The 20,441-nt window shown below is 43.6% G+C and overlaps 1 protein-coding gene across 1 annotated transcript in view; it reads left to right on the top strand.

Moving 5' to 3' along the window:
- The window catches only part of USO1 (USO1 vesicle transport factor), a 682,652-nt gene that overhangs the window by 73,901 nt on the left and 588,310 nt on the right, over positions 1-20,441 (top strand). Inside the window, exon 2 of the mRNA XM_086961508.1 lies at positions 158-243. The gene's annotated coding sequence lies outside the window, so the exon portion shown is untranslated. The remainder of the gene's footprint in view (positions 1-157; positions 244-20,441) is intronic.

The raw sequence follows: 20,441 nt of genomic DNA, 5'->3' as shown, positions 1-20,441 counted from the left end.
GGCTGAGAAGGTTTCTCCGGGGCCGCCAATGGCAGCGCGGCCCCGGACAGGGAGGCGGGTGCAGCGCCTCTACAGCGATCAGCAGAGTCGTAATATATCATTAAATGAAATCTGTGAACTTTCCTTCAACACAAATTGTTTTTTTCTATGTTTTCAGAAAGGCGGGGCGCCGCAGCAATTGGTCCTTCTTTTGTGTTAACAGCTGATGCAACCAGGCACGCCAGACAGCTCCTGCAGACACCGGTAAGTATAAGATTTCCCCGTTTATCGTGGTATGTAGGCTACGGTGGTGAGGTAGAAAATACAGTTTGCTAGATCAGTGCAAGTAGCTCCAACTGAAATGGCAGCGTGCTGAGCTTTTCACCTGGACATCTCGGCCCCGAGCAGGAAGGCGGGTGTCGTCAATGCCGGACCAGATTCGGGGGCGTTCCCGAGAATTGGCTTTTGGCTGACATAGCCTGGCTCAGAGGAGCCGCAGCTGCAGACTGCCTTCGCGCCGGTTAGATTTGTTTGGTTGTAAGCACTTGCATGAAAACAGAAAGAAACAAGGAGATGTGATTACGGGCAGAGCTCTGGGCTTTGGAACTGGGGAAGGAGAGCTGCAGGCGGGGAACGGACAGCGGGAGGGGGGCGGGAACACTAGCAGCGGGAGGGGGGGCAGGAATGGCACACGGACAGCGGGAGGGGGGGCGAGAACGGGCACTCTCCTGGACTTCCTCCGGCGGCCGTGGTCGGCATGGAGTGACAACAACAAACCCAGAAGAAAAAATAAAACGAAACTCCGCTCACCGCTCAATGACGATGCAAAAAGGGTGGAGAGGGAAAAAAATGCAGGAACGCCCACGAATCTGGCCCGTGAATGACGGACAGATCTCTGTTCCAATGGCTAGCCTCCATTTATGGAGCTAGCCAATGGAACAGAGGGCGTATTCAAGTCCCCCATACTGAAAACTAAAGATTTCTCCTGGGGGCGGAGCTAAAGCTCCATGCCCCAGGCGAAACCTAAAAACGAGATACACAGTATTTCACTATCAGGACATGTACAACACCATTATATGTCCTACATTTAACATACAATGCACCCTACCCATGGGGGTACCTTGGGCCCACCTTAGGAATGACTTGCATGTAAGGAAAGGGAAGGTTAGGGCCAGGCAAGTGGGTGCACTTGCCATGTCACCATGGCAGTTAAAAACTGTACATGCAGACACTGCAGTGGCAGGTCATACCCTTTTGAAAGGCTACTGGTGTGGGTGGCACAATCAGTGCTGCAGGCCCACTAGTAGAATTTGATTTAGAGGCCCTGGCACCCCATGTGCACTTTACTAGGGATGTACCAGTAAATCAAATATGCCATTCATAGATATCCAATCAATCGCCATTTACCTAGGGAGCTTTTGTACTTTAGAACTGATCAGCTGTGGAAAAGTGCCCTAAGTACTCAAACCAGCAAAAGCAAAAACCAACACATGGCTAAAAATACAGGCTGTAGAGGCAAAAAGTCGGGGGTAAACCACATCAAGGATGCCACGTCTAACAAATACCTTCACATCGGCTGGGTGAGGTTTATGGGAATTCCATGAAAAGAGGGTGGGGCTGGCGGCCAGGATGGAATGCTGGACCCCCACCCCACGAGAAAATGCCATGACATGTTCAAAATCATCTTGATGTTCTGCTGAGGTGGAGCCTCATACATTCTCCAATCGAGGATGGTGCAATCTGCTATAAATTGGGACAGTGAAATCCCAATTCAACACCTGTATCTCGAATGTTGATGTTTTGCCTACTTGTCTCCCTCTCTTTTGTCCCTGATTATTTGTAAAGCGCTCCGATACTCTCTGGGTCATGTTTGCGCTATATAAAACTTTATAAATAAATACAGCTGAAAATGAAGTTATTCTGTATAATTCCAGTTTTTCCTGTGCATCAATGTAAGTAAAGGGGTCTCCTGCCTTCACACTGTGGATCCCATTTTTTCGGATTCATTTTTGCCAGCAGAATAGTCTCCTTTGAGTACTATTTTTTATGAATTTTGTCCCTTTGTAGGTATAGGCAGTACTTTCAGCTGTTGTCAAAAGGGCCAGTTGCTGTTTAGCCATTTGGATGAATTAGGCGCAACCACATTTAAAGATGATCATACTTGTTCTCAATGCTTTGACCTGAGCAAAAACTAAATACCAGGACAAAACAGATTCACAGGTTTGGTAGCAATGACAGCAGGGAGGATTTTGTGACAGGCCTGGGGAAGGTGATCATGTGGTCCCACCTCACATTTTAGCTGACTGTAGACAAAAGCCTCTTGTGGGCCAAACTAAAAACGTATTGCTCATTACTCACCACTGGTTATCTTCCTTCTCACTCATTTGCTTGCTTATTACTCAATAGCTTTCCTTCTTTTTAGGTTGAGCCTAAAAAGGCAGCAAACCTGGTTAAAAAAAAGGCAGCAAACCTGGTTTAAAAAAAAACTATTGTGGGCTTAGAGCTCAGAGAGGCATACAGCTCCCCCATTGCTAAGTATGGATTGCCTATCCCATCACTCATGTGCTTGTTTCTTATTGCACGGCTTTCTTTGTCACACCAGGACCCTCGTGTTTGTCTACCCCTGTAGCATACTTTCTTCATCGTCTCTGGCTGCATTTTATCCTATCACTGCTAGGAACTGATTTGAGGATTGTATTTTCCAGCTATCTCTATTCTGTACCCCTTCCGCCCCCCCTGCCTAGCCAAGTGTTGCTTACTCGCCTGTATACTTTTCCATAGCCTCCTCAGGGTTATGCTCACTCATGTGCGCCTCTCCCTCGAGTAATGCTTTTTCCCCATCCCCTCTCCCTGTTGCTCCCACTCACACACCGTGCTTGAAAACAAGAAAACTCCTTTTGGAGGTATGCACGTGAATAACAGCATTTGCTCACTCCAATAAAAAAAATGATAGCTTCGGTACCACTTATCATTTTTGCCATGCTGCACAGCATCTGCAGTTCTGCCCATCCTCTCCCACCCCTACCTGTACCCGCAGCCCTCGTACGCTGTGCTGCTTCCTCCTCAACCATTTCCCCCGTTTCTCCCACCCGGGACTCATGATACCATCATTCCTCCTAGACTTGCTCTGTCCATCTCTTCTGATGCATCACCCCACCGAACAGTCTCGCACCTGTCATTTGCTGCTAGCTATTCAGTTTTCCAATTAAAAAGCTTTCACTCAAAAATGTACAGCTTCAATGAGCGTTCACGATCTCGAAACGATAAATAAAAGAAAACCGCCTGTGTCATTTTGTATGCACAAGCGTACATTTTCACACGTGTGAACTTGAAGGATAGGACTGCCAGCAGTACCATGACACGTTCATGCCATTACCTCAATTTTTTTGTTTAAGCAATGAAAGTATCTCCCTAAAAGTGAACAGTGGAAGGACACGAAATGAGGCTATACTCCAGGGAGAGACAAACAAGTTGGACAAGGCAAGCCATTGAAAAAAGAGCAAGCAAATGAGTGACAAAGCCAACCAATGGGTGGGATTTAAGTCCAATGTAATTTCTTGGTTAGTTTACAACTGGTCATTTGCAACCAGACAGCTTAGTCTTTGCTTGCCCTGAAAATAGGGATAAACATGTCACTCCACTGACTAGTAAAGGCAATAAAAGAACACAAACCACAACAGTCAATTATCAAGTTAAATTAAAACTCAAATTAAATTCAAGGAACATAACCTGCATATGCCTTCCGATACTAGGTAAGCTATGCAAAACTAAGCAACCACCAGTGGAGCCACGGATCGGTGAAGAAATTATATGGACTTTTCAGGGGCAACCAGAGAAACAATTCTGCCTGGGTTCATACACAAAGCTCATTCTGCTTAACTAGACTGGATAGCAATTGACATCAGTGTGCTTAATGCCACGCAGCGCTGTGAAGCGTCTCCAAGATAAACAACCATCGATATTATTATAACGCACTGAGAAGCGAGTACGCTTTCAATCCGCATCAAAGATTAGACATTTTGTTCAATCTGAAGGGTGAAGGGACTACGGAGTCTGACAGCCCGGCAGAGAAGGCAGTGCCACCTGGCCTGATTCCTTAGTGTCATAATTCGGCAAAGTAGATGGGAGGTGCAGAAACCAGTGCAACGAAATCAGTGGACTGGGGTAGTCGGCAAAGGGTGTACTAAAGGGAGGGGAGCATATTCATGTTAGGTGCGTGGACCAGACAGCGAGATTAGTTGAGAGGAGAATGGTACTACTTACTAAATCAAGAAACGACTACCATGTTATGGTTCTATACACGTAAGTTTCCTTCATATCCACCAAATTGCACAATTAACTTATATTTAATCGCAAGGTCATGTTATAATCCGAAAACGTATCATGGAGTCGAAGCAAAGACCTCCCAATCCTTTCAGATCTCTCATACATAAAAGTGCACACGCTCGGCGGGTTTGCCGCCCGGCATTTTTCGCACGAGGCTGAACTTAGCTTCTTATTCGGCCAGCTTCTTATTCGCAGGCTGAAGTTAGCTTCTTATTCAGCCAGCATCTTATTCGCTGGCTGAAGTTAGCATCTTATTCAGCCAACATCTTATTCAGCCAACATCTTATTCAGCCAACATCTTATTTGGCCAGCATTTTATTTGCAGGCAACATTTTATATAAAATGCAATCATAAATGATTCAATGAACTCCATTTTATGGGACTCTACATTGCCCTACAGTGAATATGTTGTTTTTGACATACAAAACATATCACTATTATGTCTATTAGGATTTAGTCTGACGCTAGCAACCTTTCGACAAAAATGGGACAACTTTGCCACCATCACAAGTTAAGCAAGAGAGCACTCCTTTGCAGAACCTGTTTGTAAGTTTTCTGAGCTGATGATAATTTATGGCAGCATATGGGTTGCCTTGAACTCAAAGCATCCCCAAGCAGTTATATTCTAATAAGTAATCATACATTTCCTATAATAAATTCACATTGGATCACAATCATTTTAAAAACAATCCACCCTCCTACAAGCTCCATAAGGACTTACACTGAGCCAAGCAAAGTTACCACCTGTGCCCACTGTGCCACCCTCAAGCCAATGCATTCATAAGAAGTTATTGATGAATAATTAACCTACATTTCTCCCATCAAGATCAACTTGGCTCATCAATGTTCATGTTGATTCTAACACAGGAAGCTCCCGTATACACCACCCATATGTAAATTGCCTGAGCCAAGCAACATTTGTCACAACAGGTGGCACCAAACTGGTTGCCATCACCTCAATGCATTCCTGTATCGTTGTATGCAAATAAGTAATTGTGGTTCTCTTTTAGGAAAAACACATTGGCTCACACATATGTATTTTGTTTTCCAACATACCACATCCCCCTACAAACTCCATTAGGATTTAGCCTGAGCCATGCAACGGTCCCACTTGTGCCCACTGTGCCACTTTCAAGCCACGAATATTCATGTTGATTCTAATAAAGGAAGGTCTCCTCTATACTTCTGATATGTAAATTGCCTGAGCTGAGCTAAATTTGTCACAACAGGTGGCACCATACTGGTTGCCCTCACCTCAATGCATCCCTAGATAGTTGCATGCAAATAGGTAATTGTGGTTCTCTTATAGGAAAAACACATTGGCTCACACATATGTATTTTGTTTTTCAAACATACCACATCCCCCTACAAGCTCCATCAGGATTTAGCCTGAGCCAAGCAACGGTTCCACTTGTGCCCAGTGTGCCACTTTCAAGCCAATGCGTTCCTATGGAGTTGGAAACGAACAAGTAACCATCCTTTCTACCATGAAGATCAACTTGGCTCACTAATTTTCATATTCATCCTACTAAAGGAAGGTCTCCTCTATACTTCTGATATGTAAATTGCCTGAGCCGAGCTAAATTTCTCACAACAGGTGGCACCAAACTGGTTGCCCTCACCTCAATGCATTCCTATATAGTTGCATGCAAATAGGTAATTGTGGTTCTCTTATAGGAAAAACACATTGGCTCACACATATGTATTTTGTTTTTCAAACATACCACATCCCCCTACAAGCTCCATCAGGATTTAGCCTGAGCCCTGCCACGGTTCCACTTGTGCCCACTGTGCCACTTTCAAGCCAATGCGTTCCTATGGAGTTATAAACGAATAAGTAACCATCCTTTCTCACATGAAGATCAACTTGGCTCACGAATATTCATGTTGATTCTAATAAAGGAAGGTCTCCTCTATACTTCTGATTGTAAATTGCCTGAGCCGAGCTAAATTTGTCACAACAGGTGGCACCAAACTGGTTGCCCTCACCTCAATGCATCCCTATATAGTTGTATGCAAATAGGTAATTGTGGTTCTCTTATAGGAAAAACACATTGACTCACACATATGTATTTTGTTTTTCCAACATACCACATCCCCCTACAAGCTCCATCAGGATTTAGCCTGAGCCAAGCAAGGGTTCCACTTGTGCCCAGTGTGCCACTTTCAAGCCAATGCGTTCCTATGGAGTGAGAAACGAATAAGTAACCATCCTTTCTACCATGAAGATCAACTTGGCTCACTAATTTTCATATTCATCCTACTAAAGGAAGGTCTCCTCTATACTTCTGATATGTAAATTGCCTGAGCTGAGCTAAATTTCTCACAACAGGTGGCACCATACTGGTTGCCCTCACCTAAATGCATCCCTATATAGTTGCATGCAAATAGGTAATTATGGTTCTCTTATAGGAAAAACACATTGGCTCACACATATGTATTTTGTTTTTCAAACATACCACATCCCCCTACAAGCTCCATCAGGATCTAGCCTGAGCCAAGCAACGGTCCCACTTGTGCCCACTGTGCCACGTTCAAGCCAATGCGTTCCAATGGAGTTATAAACGAATAAGTAACTATCATTTCTCACATGAAGATCAACTTGGCTCACGAATATTCATGTTGATTCTAATAAAGGAAGGTCTCCTCTATACTTCTGATATGTAAATTGCCTGAGCCAAGCTAAATTTCTCACAACAGGTGGCACCAAACTGGTTGCCCTCACCTCAATGCATCCCTATATAGTTGCATGCAAATAGGTAATTGTGGTTCTCTTATAGGAAAAACACATTGGCTCACACATATGTATTTTGTATTTCAAACATACCACACCCCCCTACAAGCTCCATCAGGATTTAGCCGGAGCCCTGCCACGGTTCCACTTGTGCCCACTGTGCCACTTTCAAGCCAATGCGTTCCTATGGAGTTAGAAACGAATAAGTAACCATCCTTTCTACCATTAAGATCAACTTGGCTCACTAATTTTCATATTCCTCTTACTAAAGGAAGGTCTCCTCTATACTTCTGATATGTAAATTGCCTGAGCCAAGCTAAATTTGTCACAACAGGTGGCACCAAACTGGTTGCCCTCACCTCAATGCATCCCTATATAGTTGCATGCAAATAGGTAATTGTGGTTCTCTTATAGGAAAAACACATTGGCTCACACATATGTATTGTGTTTTTCAAACATACCACATCCCTATACAAGCTCCATCAGGATTTAGCCTGAGCCATGCCACGGTTCCACTTGTGCCCAGTGTGCCACTTTCAAGCCAATGCGTTCCTATGGAGTGAGAAACGAATAAGTAACCATCCTTTCTACCATGAAGATCAACTTGGCTCACTAATTTTCACATTCATCCTACTAAAGGAAGGTCTCCTCTATACTTCTGATATGTAAATTGCCTGAGCCGAGCTAAATTTCTCACAACAGGTGGCACCAAACTGGTTGCCCTCACCTCAATGCATTCCTATATAGTTGCATGCAAATAGGTAATTGTGGTTCTCTTATAGGAAAAACACATTGGCTCACACATATGTATTTTGTTTTTCAAACATACCACATCCCCCTACAAGCTCCATCAGGATTTAGCCTGAGCCCTGCCACGGTTCCACTTGTGCCCACTGTGCCACTTTCAAGCCAATGCGTTCCTATGGAGTTATAAACGAATAAGTAACCATCCTTTCTCACATGAAGATCAACTTGGCTCACGAATATTCATGTTGATTCTAATAAAGGAAGGTCTCCTCTATACTTCTGATTGTAAATTGCCTGAGCCGAGCTAAATTTGTCACAACAGGTGGCACCAAACTGGTTGCCCTCACCTCAATGCATCCCTATATAGTTGCATGCAAATAGGTAATTGTGGTTCTCTTATAGGAAAAACACATTGACTCACACATATGTATTTTGTTTTTCCAACATACCACATCCCCCTACAAGCTCCATCAGGATTTAGCCTGAGCCAAGCAAGGGTTCCACTTGTGCCCAGTGTGCCACTTTCAAGCCAATGCGTTCCTATGGAGTGAGAAACGAATAAGTAACCATCCTTTCTACCATGAAGATCAACTTGGCTCACTAATTTTCATATTCATCCTACTAAAGGAAGGTCTCCTCTATACTTCTGATATGTAAATTGCCTGAGCCGAGCTAAATTTCTCACAACAGGTGGCACCATACTGGTTGCCCTCACCTCAATGCATCCCTAGATAGTTGCATGCAAATAGGTAATTGTGGTTCTCTTATAGGAAAAACACATTGGCTCACACATATGTATTTTGTTTTTCAAACATACCACATCCCCCTACAAGCTCCATCAGGATTTAGCCTGAGCCAAGCAACGGTTCCACTTGTGCCCAGTGTGCCACTTACAAGCCAATGCGTTCCTATGGAGTTGGAAACAAACAAGTAACCATCCTTTCTACCATGAAGATCAACTTGGCTCACTAATTTTCATATTCATCCTACTAAAGGAAGGTCTCCTCTATACTTCTGATATGTAAATTGCCTGAGCCGAGCTAAATTTCTCACAACAGGTGGCACCAAACTGGTTGCCCTCACCTCAATGCATTCCTATATAGTTGCATGCAAATAGGTAATTGTGGTTCTCTTATAGGAAAAACACATTGGCTCACACATATGTATTTTGTTTTTCAAACATACCACATCCCCCTACAAGCTCCATCAGGATTTAGCCTGAGTCCTGCCACGGTTCCACTTGTGCCCACTGTGCCACTTTCAAGCCAATGCGTTCCTATGGAGTTATAAACGAATAAGTAACCATCCTTTCTCACATGAAGATCAACTTGGCTCACGAATATTCATGTTGATTCTAATAAAGGAAGGTCTCCTCTATACTTCTGATATGTAAATTGCCTGAGCCGAGCTAAATTTGTCACAACAGGTGGCACCAAACTGGTTGCCCTCACCTCAATGCATCCCTATATAGTTGCATGCAAATAGGTAATTGTGGTTCTCTTATAGGAAAAACACATTGGCTCACACATATGTATTTTGTTTTTCCAACATACCACATCCCCCTACAAGCTCCATCAGGATTTAGCCTGAGCCAAGCAAGGGTTCCACTTGTGCCCAGTGTGCCACTTTCAAGCCAATGCGTTCCTATGGAGTGAGAAACGAATAAGTAACCATCCTTTCTACCATGAAGATCAACTTGGCTCACTAATTTTCATATTCATCCTACTAAAGGAAGGTCTCCTCTATACTTCTGATATGTAAATTGCCTGAGCCGAGCTAAATTTCTCACAACAGGTGGCACCATACTGGTTGCCCTCACCTAAATGCATCCCTATATAGTTGCATGCAAATAGGTAATTATGGTTCTCTTATAGGAAAAACACATTGGCTCACACATATGTATTTTGTTTTTCAAACATACCACATCCCCCTACAAGCTCCATCAGGATCTAGCCTGAGCCAAGCAACGGTCCCACTTGTGCCCACTGTGCCACGTTCAAGCCAATGCGTTCCTATGGAGTTATAAACGAATAAGTAACTATCATTTCTCACATGAAGATCAACTTGGCTCACGAATATTCATGTTGATTCTAATAAAGGAAGGTCTCCTCTATACTTCTGATATGTAAATTGCCTGAGCCAAGCTAAATTTCTCACAACAGGTGGCACCAAACTGGTTGCCCTCACCTCAATGCATCCCTATATAGTTGCATGCAAATAGGTAATTGTGGTTCTCTTATAGGAAAAACACATTGGCTCACACATATGTATTTTGTATTTCAAACATACCACACCTCCCTACAAGCTCCATCAGGATTTAGCCTGAGCCCTGCCACGGTTCCACTTGTGCCCACTGTGCCACTTTCAAGCCAATGCGTTCCTATGGAGTTAGAAACGAATAAGTAACCATCCTTTCTACCATTAAGATCAACTTGGCTCACTAATTTTCATATTCATCTTACTAAAGGAAGGTCTCCTCTATACTTCTGATATGTAAATTGCCTGAGCCAAGCTAAATTTGTCACAACAGGTGGCACCAAACTGGTTGCCCTCACCTCAATGCATCCCTATATAGTTGCATGCAAATAGGTAATTGTGGTTCTCTTATAGGAAAAACACATTGGCTCACACATATGTATTGTGTTTTTCAAACATACCACATCCCTATACAAGCTCCATCAGGATTTAGCCTGAGCCATGCCACGGTTCCACTTGTGCCCAGTGTGCCACTTTCAAGCCAATGCGTTCCTATGGAGTGAGAAACGAATAAGTAACCATCCTTTCTACCATGAAGATCAACTTGGCTCACTAATTTTCACATTCATCCTACTAAAGGAAGGTCTCCTCTATACTTCTGATATGTAAATTGCCTGAGCCGAGCTACATTTCTCACAACAGGTGGCACCAAACTGGTTGCCCTCACCTCAATGCATTCCTATATAGTTGCATGCAAATAGGTAATTGTGGTTCTCTTATAGGAAAAACACATTGGCTCACACATATGTATTTTGTTTTTCAAACATACCACATCCCCCTACAAGCTCCATCAGGATTTAGCCTGAGCCCTGCCACGGTTCCACTTGTGCCCACTGTGCCACTTTCAAGCCAATGCGTTCCTATGGAGTTATAAACGAATAAGTAACCATCCTTTCTCACATGAAGATCAACTTGGCTCACGAATATTCATGTTGATTCTAATAAAGGAAGGTCTCCTCTATACTTCTGATTGTAAATTGCCTGAGCCGAGCTAAATTTGTCACAACAGGTGGCACCAAACTGGTTGCCCTCACCTCAATGCATCCCTATATAGTTGTATGCAAATAGGTAATTGTGGTTCTCTTATAGGAAAAACACATTGACTCACACATATGTATTTTGTTTTTCCAACATACCACATCCCCCTACAAGCTCCATCAGGATTTAGCCTGAGCCAAGCAAGGGTTCCACTTGTGCCCAGTGTGCCACTTTCAAGCCAATGCGTTCCTATGGAGTGAGAAACGAATAAGTAACCATCCTTTCTACCATGAAGATCAACTTGGCTCACTAATTTTCATATTCATCCTACTAAAGGAAGGTCTCCTCTATACTTCTGATATGTAAATTGCCTGAGCCGAGCTAAATTTCTCACAACAGGTGGCACCATACTGGTTGCCCTCACCTCAATGCATCCCTAGATAGTTGCATGCAAATAGGTAATTGTGGTTCTCTTATAGGAAAAACACATTGGCTCACACATATGTATTTTGTTTTTCAAACATACCACATCCCCCTACAAGCTCCATCAGGATTTAGCCTGAGCCAAGCAACGGTTCCACTTGTGCCCAGTGTGCCACTTACAAGCCAATGCGTTCCTATGGAGTTGGAAACAAACAAGTAACCATCCTTTCTACCATGAAGATCAACTTGGCTCACTAATTTTCATATTCATCCTACTAAAGGAAGGTCTCCTCTATACTTCTGATATGTAAATTGCCTGAGCCGAGCTAAATTTCTCACAACAGGTGGCACCAAACTGGTTGCCCTCACCTCAATGCATTCCTATATAGTTGCATGCAAATAGGTAATTGTGGTTCTCTTATAGGAAAAACACATTGGCTCACACATATGTATTTTGTTTTTCAAACATACCACATCCCCCTACAAGCTCCATCAGGATTTAGCCTGAGTCCTGCCACGGTTCCACTTGTGCCCACTGTGCCACTTTCAAGCCAATGCGTTCCTATGGAGTTATAAACGAATAAGTAACCATCCTTTCTCACATGAAGATCAACTTGGCTCACGAATATTCATGTTGATTCTAATAAAGGAAGGTCTCCTCTATACTTCTGATATGTAAATTGCCTGAGCCGAGCTAAATTTGTCACAACAGGTGGCACCAAACTGGTTGCCCTCACCTCAATGCATCCCTATATAGTTGCATGCAAATAGGTAACTGTGGTTCTCTTATAGGAAAAACACATTGGCTCACACATATGTATTTTGTTTTTCCAACATACCACATCCCCCTACAAGCTCCATCAGGATTTAGCCTGAGCCAAGCAAGGGTTCCACTTGTGCCCAGTGTGCCACTTTCAAGCCAATGCGTTCCTATGGAGTGAGAAACGAATAAGTAACCATCCTTTCTACCATGAAGATCAACTTGGCTCACTAATTTTCATATTCATCCTACTAAAGGAAGGTCTCCTCTATACTTCTGATATGTAAATTGCCTGAGCCGAGCTAAATTTCTCACAACAGGTGGCACCATACTGGTTGCCCTCACCTAAATGCATCCCTATATAGTTGCATGCAAATAGGTAATTGTGGTTCTCTTATAGGAAAAACACATTGGCTCACACATATGTATTGTGTTTTTCAAACATACCACATCCCCATACAAGCTCCATCAGGATTTAGCCTGAGCCATGCCACGGTTCCACTTGTGCCCACTGTGCCACTTTCAAGCCAATGCGTTCCTATGGAGTTAGAAACGAACAAGTAACCATCCTTTCTACCATTAAGATCAACTTGGCTCACTAATTTTCATATTCATCTTACTAAAGGAAGGTCTCCTCTATACTTCTGATATGTAAATTGCCTGAGCCAAGCTAAATTTGTCACAACAGGTGGCACCAAACTGGTTGCCCTCACCTCAATGCATCCCTATATAGTTGCATGCAAATAGGTAATTGTGGTTCTCTTATAGGAAAAACACATTGGCTCACACATATGTATTGTGTTTTTCAAACATACCACATCCCCATACAAGCTCCATCAGGATTTAGCCTGAGCCATGCCACGGTTCCACTTGTGCCCAGTGTGCCACTTTCAAGCCAATGCGTTCCTATGGAGTGAGAAACGAATAAGTAACCATCCTTTCTACCATGAAGATCAACTTGGCTCACTAATTTTCACATTCATCCTACTAAAGGAAGGTCTCCTCTATACTTCTGATATGTAAATTGCCTGAGCCGAGCTAAATTTCTCACAACAGGTGGCACCAAACTGGTTGCCCTCACCTAAATGCATCCCTATATAGTTGCATGCAAATAGGTAATTGTGGTTCTCTTATAGGAAAAACACATTGGCTCACACATATGTATTTTGTTTTTCCAACATACCACATCCCCCTACAACCTCCATCAGGATTTAGCCTGAGCCAAGCAAGGGTTCCACTTGTGCCCAGTGTGCCACTTTCAAGCCAATGCGTTCCTATGGAGTGAGAAACGAATAAGTAACCATCCTTTCTACCATGAAGATCAACTTGGCTTACTAATTTTCATATTCATCTTACTAAAGGAAGGTCTCCTCTATACTTCTGATATGTAAATTGCCTGAGCCAAGCTAAATTTCTCACAACAGGTGGCACCAAACTGGTTGCCCTCACCTCAATGCATCCCTATATAGTTGCATGCAAATAGGTAATTGTGGTTCTCTTATAGGAAAAACACATTGGCTCACACATATGTATTTTGTTTTTCAAACATACCACATCCCCCTACAAGCTCCATCAGGATTTAGCCTGAGCCAAGCAACGGTTCCACTTGTGCCCAGTGTGCCACTTTCAAGCCAATGCGTTCCTATGGAGTTGGAAACGAACAAGTAACCATCCTTTCTACCATGAAGATCAACTTGGCTCACTAATTTTCATATTCATCCTACTAAAGGAAGGTCTCCTCTATACTTCTGATATGTAAATTGCCTGAGCCGAGCTAAATTTCTCACAACAGGTGGCACCAAACTGGTTGCCCTCACCTCAATGCATTCCTATATAGTTGCATGCAAATAGGTAATTGTGGTTCTCTTATAGGAAAAACACATTGGCTCACACATATGTATTTTGTTTTTCCAACATACCACATCCCCCTACAACCTCCATCAGGATTTAGCTTGAGCCAAGCAAGGGTTCCATTTGTGCCCAGTGTGCCACTTTCAAGCCAATGCGTTCCTATGGAGTTGGAAACGAATAAGTAACCATCCTTTCTACCATGAAGATCAACGTGGCTCACTAATTTTCATATTCATCCTACTAAAGGAAGGTCTCCTCTATACTTCTGATATGTAAATTGCCTGAGCCAAGCTAAATTTGTCACAACAGGTGGCACCAAACTGGTTGCCCTCACCTCAATGCATCCCTATATAGTTGCATGCAAATAAGTAATTGTGGTTCTCTTATAGGAAAAACACTTTGGCTTGCAAATATGTTTTTTGTTTTTCAAACATACCACATCCCCCAACAAGCTCCATAAGGATTTAGCCTGAGCCATGCCACGGTTCCACTCGTGCCCAGTGTGCCACTTTCAAGCCAATGCGTTCCTATGGAGTTAGAAACAAATAAGTAACCATTCTTTCTCACATGAAGATCACCTTGGCTCACCAATTTTCATCTTCATTCTATCAATGGGAGCATCCATCTACACTACCGGTATGTGATTTGCCTGAGCCGATCAAAATTTGTCACAACAGGTGGCAGCAAACTGGTGGCCCTCACCTCAATGCATTCCTATAGAGTTACATGCAAATAAGTAATTGTGGTTCTATTATAGGACAAAACACATTGGCTCACAAACATGTATTTTGTTTTTTAACCATACCCCTTCCCCCTACATGCTCCATAATGATTTAGCCTCAGCCAAGCAATTGTTCCACTTGTGCCCACTGTGCTTCTTTCAAGCTAATGCCAATAAAGAAGCCTAATATGGAGAGCACTGCTATGGAGCATGGGTCGCATACAAGGACCAGTTTTGGCCCACTGAAAAGTACCTTACTTATGTTGTCGACAGAGACGAGATGTGGAAATCAACAGCTGATGCTTTGGCACCAAAGCACAGGATTGTCGGTAATACGTTGTCGTTGGGATAGTCACATCAGTGATTCACTGTGCTCACACCATAAGATGTAGGCAATGTATTGGGAAGTGGAGGCAATGAGCCGCACAGTCGGCAATGCAATGGCTTCTTTCCTGGTGGTAGCAATGATGCATCGGCATGGTGTGAGATGCCCGGGTCAGATCGGTGCGACAGCATTGTTGTGTGGATTCTAGCAGGTGCAGTACTTTATACACACTTCCAAGGGCCCAGGACTGATTGGTACCACTTGGCAGGTCAAGACATGCAGCAAGGAAAGTTCAGGTGCTGTTGCAGTTAGATGAGAAGTCTTTGATGTCCCTGAAACTTAGAACAGGGTACAAGGCAGCATACCCTCCGAGTCACTTCAAGCGAAATTGGCCCAGCAGGGCAGAGGGTGGTAGGCAGCAGGGCAGCACAGCATAAAGGTGGTTCTTCCAGAGCAGCAGTCCAGCAGAGTGGCAGTCCTTGTAGCAGCACAGCAGTCATTCCCCCAGGCAGAGTTATTCACTGGTTCAGAATGTGCACTCAAGTGGTAGGGACCCAACTTGTGCATTTGAAGTAGGGGGTGACTTCAAAGAATAGTCTTTGAAGTGCACAGAGGTCTTTTTTTCATACCCTGGCTCTAGACTCGCCACGGGTTGTCATGCAGCCCTTTCTGTTGGGGTAGGATGCAGCCTAATCAGGCATGTCAGTTCCTCCCTCATTCTGTCCAGGATGACCCATTGGGATGCGGATGGCTCATCATCCACATCTACGCTTCCTTTGTGTGTGGCTGTGCAGAGGGGAGGCACAAAGTCCATATGGCACCCACCTCAGATGTGTAGTTAAGACAGGCTGCAGGCACAAAGTGCTAAGAGCAGGAAAATGGCATCTTTCTAAAAGTTGCATTTTTAATGGGTAATGATAGAATCACTTATATGAATAAAGAGTGTTTATCATTACCTTCCAATGATATGAAACATGACAGACCTACACCCTCTCAATCAGGAAATAAGAAATTCTCAATGTTAATCTAGAAGAGGGGTAGGTCTCACAGTAGTGAAAAAGGAATTTGGGAGGTTTTCACTACCAGAACATGTAAAACCTTCCTACCTTTTAAATACACACCACCCTGGCCTATGGGATATATTGGTCCTGCCTTAGAGGTGACTTGTATGTAATAAAAGTGAAGTTTAAGGCTTGGCAAGAGGTTCTCAATGGCAAGTCTACATGGCACTATAAACTGCAACCATAGGCTTTTCAGTGGCAGGCCCAAGACATGTTTAAAGTGCTACTTGTGTGGGTGCACAATCTATGCTGCAGGCCCACTAGTAGCATTTAATGTAGTGAATTTTGCTAGAGGCCTATAAGTAAATTAAATATGCCAATTATGGATAGGTCATTAAAAACATGTTTGAGTGGAAAAGCACATAAACTTTAGCACTGGTTGGCAGTGGTAAAGTGTTCAGTGTCCTAAAGCTAACATAAAGAAATCAGCAAAAAGATGAAGAAAGCAGGCAAAACGTGTGGGGAAGAACACTCGAAGGCTGCCATGTCGAGCACACATTTTCCACATTACCTTTTGTAATCCTTTAGCTTCGAACTGTCTGGGAAATTCCAAGGGGGCATTATGGCTACCTTACTCAGCATGCTCCACCTTTCTCCAGCTTTCCTTCCTACACCATTGTGGCAGGAGTACTTTCTGTCTGAGTCTAACATGTGAACTATGACAGTCCCAGACACAAAAGTTACTTAAATGTATACCATGTGCCTTAGGAGGGAGAGGTGTAGTGCAGCGGCCAGAGCAGCTGACTCCAGAGCGCAGGGGTGATGGTTCAATCACCGCCGGCAGCTCAGCTCAGCATCATGTGACTCTTCAATCTCCACGATGGCCCCCAGGCGCCTTGCAACCTTAAGGGGTGATATGTTTGCGCTTTACAAGTATGGATTCAAATTATAATTATGCGCTGAGTGAAACTCTCAGCAAAGGGTTCCTCCTCAGGCTAGACAAAATACTGGAGTGCATATATCTCTTTTCAGAGCAGATGGCAGGCTCATCAGTTCTTGTCTGCCCAGCCTTCGGTGGGGGAAAGTAATCCAGATGTTATGATGCAGCAGCAACCAAAGCAGTCCACAGATTCCACAAGCTATGTTACTTTATGCATTCCTTCATTAAATGCCAGCTTTCATCAGGACACTGACTTCGTAATATCAACACCAGCTTAGCCATTGTTTGATCATCTCAAACTTTACTAATTCAAAATTTTCAAATCTGCCCTCAGTATTTTCAAAGCAAGTATTTCTGTAATGAAGCCTAATTTCAAATAACACCATTGTGAAAAGTGAAGTAATTCTATCTAAAATTATTGCTTTCATGGCAGTTTTCTGCACTTAACTGGCAAATAAAAACTAAAGGGGTCATTACGAATGGCGGACGGGCTAGAGTTCACCAGCCATCCTAGTGGGGATCGGTACTGCCCGCAATGTATGCGGCAGTCCCGCACTATAAATTAGGATGTGACCGTCACCATGGCAGTCGCATCTTGAAATTTAACATTGATGCGGGCGCTGCAGACTTCAGTATCCCCTGCAATGTTAAAAATGCTTGTGTTGCATTTCACTGCACTAAGTGGCAGGCACCACATGGTGTCTGCCACGTAGTGCAGTGAAATGTGCTACCCCCCAGTGCACCAACACCTCCACCCAACACAAGGAGTGCCCACACCGGGCCCCTGAAACCAATCCTGCCAGCCTTTCCATGGAGGTTTTGCCGCTATGGAAAGGCTGGCTGTAGCCAACATTCTAGTTTGGCCGATGGTGCCTGTTAGGCACCGCCACCATTTTAGGGATGCAGCCCACTCCACCAGGCAATTGGAACAATTGCTTATGGCGGTTCAGTCAGGTGCAGCTCCAGGCTCATGGCGGCCCTGGGCAGGGAGGGTAGGTAGGGGCCCTGGAAGAGGGGTTCCGGGCGTGGCGGAGCCCCCCTGGAGGTCAGGAAGGTGTTTTAATAAAACGTCCAGAAATGGTGTTAGATGAGCAGTACCTGCGGCTGCTCCTACCCTTCCAAATTCATCTCAGAATGATAAAATTTAGGAGGAGGAGGGTATATTGTGACACATGACGTGAGGGACTGGCACAGATAGCTGCAGGGCCATGACAGGGGCCCCGGGCCAGCAGCCCCCCCACAGAGAAAGAATCGGTGGCCTCTTTGACCAGAAACATCCCTGCCAGGGGCCTCCACGAGTATCATTCTGCTCATTGATATCTTAATTTTCTTTTCTTGTTTATGTTAGTCAGCGCCTGTTTTACCTAGTGCATCAGCAGTACTCTAGTCGGAGGATTCTCCATCTTTAGGTTTCCCTTGGGTGATAAACTTCAGGATTGCTCCTTCCTGTGACGCTGCTGAGCCGCCTTTCTCTTTCATTTCAAATAACCAGATTCGTGTACTCGAATTCTCTTCATTTTGCTTGCAATGTTATATACGCCTGTACCAGCGGGCCAGCAGTGGGTAGGGAAAAAAGAAGTCAATCAGGAACCAGGAGGAACGCAGGCACGGAGGACAGTGAAGAGGGGGAGGGGTCAGGGTGTTTGGAAGTGGAACAGAGCCAGAGGCCGTCAAATCCCTGCATGGGGTCACCACACAAATATGTATCCATCCTCAGAGGATTATTACATTAAGGATATATATTGGCGTGATGGCCCCTGGGGTTTGGTGGCCCTGTGCAGGTGCACAGCTTGCACATGTCTAAGGCCGCCCCTGGTTCAGTGGAGGGCGGTCTATGCGCCTGCCATGATTGTGGTCTGGATCTGCCTGGCATCCTAATATGGCGGGCGGTGAATCCACGTTCGATGGCGGAGGGCTAGCCAGCGCACGGCTGGCGGAGGTGGGCCTTCCGCCATCGTAATGACCCCCTAAATTTATGTATGACACCTACAAGCTTAAGTGGCCATGCATTATGTTTATAGAAGTACCACGCCATGCAAGTTGTGTAATAATGTTAATTTCGGATGAGGAGTGCTGTCCTACTTTTCCCCTAACGACTAATTTTTAGGTCGAGCATTCAAGACATTTTGTAGATACTTTAGTATATACTTTATGGGCTCTGGAGATCATCCCTAGAACTTGTCTGCTTCCGCTTAGGGAGTTTTTTCTGTTCAACTGCCTCTATTTAACTGTCTTAATAGAGAACGACCAGCTGAGGTCAGTAAAATACCAGATTTGCTTTCTGCTTAGGAACTTTCTGTTTTTAATTTTTCTGGCAACTGCCTATATTTAACCTTCTTGATGGCAAACGACTAGCAGAGGTCAGTAAAATACCGTAATCACTCCAACATTCTCTGGATTCCAGTTCATTGAAATTATTCCATAAGCACCCATAGACAATAATATTTTTTTCAAATCTTGTATTTTCAGTGATATGACCACCAAAGGTCCTGATTTTATATTAAAAACAGAGCTTTGTACTATACCATTTTGCGCTGAAAGGCAATATTTCTCTCCATGAATTCCCATACCTGCTGTATCATGCAGTTTGGTGCTTATTTACCCTCCTTGTTAAAAGCAGTCGATGTTTTAGCACCCAGATGAATGTGCTGCAAAGCTAAATACATATAAGGTCACAACCGACCGACCGACTGCATTGCAAATGCTTGTTGTTCTACTGTTTTATGTCTTGAAGGTTTGCTTTCTGATACAAAATGACCTTATGAGGCTACCATACTAATGCATTATTCTTTAAGCCTGCAGAGGGCACCAAACTAATTCAGTGCTGGTTTGGTTGCAACACAGTTCTTTGTCTACAATTTCTGAGTCTGTTGTTTACTAAAGACCTCAGAATTTCACTTAAACACCAGAAGGAGATGTGCTATGAAGATATGTCTTGCAGTTTATAGAAACATAGCAAAATCATGAGCTTTTCCCATATTAATATGCACTGTATGGAACTTTTGTTGTTCATTTTGTAACATTACTATTGGTCTCCAAAGGTGTGAGGGTTTCATTGCACCATCAGTGGGCTGTTTCCTACTATAGGCCTAAGAAGAGCAAAAGGATATTTCAACAGCAAACATTCATGTTTGGAATCATTGTTATTTATATTGCAAAGTTGCTTTCTGGTTTTCAGTTTTCCTGATTGTTCTTGCTCTTGTTGCCAAGAAAGCACCTCACGTCTTAATCTTAAATTTAAACAGGTCTGTGATATGGATACTTCATTGTAATTAAAACGTTTTATGTCTAATTTCATATCAAATATTATTTTCAAACAGAAATGTATGCAAGAATTGTAAATTGTTGAAAATGTCCTGGAAGCTTGTTTCTGATAAAAACTCGGAAAGTAAACTTATAA

The sequence above is a fragment of the Lissotriton vulgaris genome, chromosome 3_1, assembly GCF_964263255.1.
Source record: "Lissotriton vulgaris chromosome 3_1, aLisVul1.2, whole genome shotgun sequence".
NCBI classification, from domain to species: Eukaryota; Metazoa; Chordata; class Amphibia; order Caudata; family Salamandridae; genus Lissotriton; species Lissotriton vulgaris.
The sequence above is the reverse complement of the archived record's forward strand: the minus strand, read 5'-3'. Positions and strand labels throughout refer to the sequence as shown.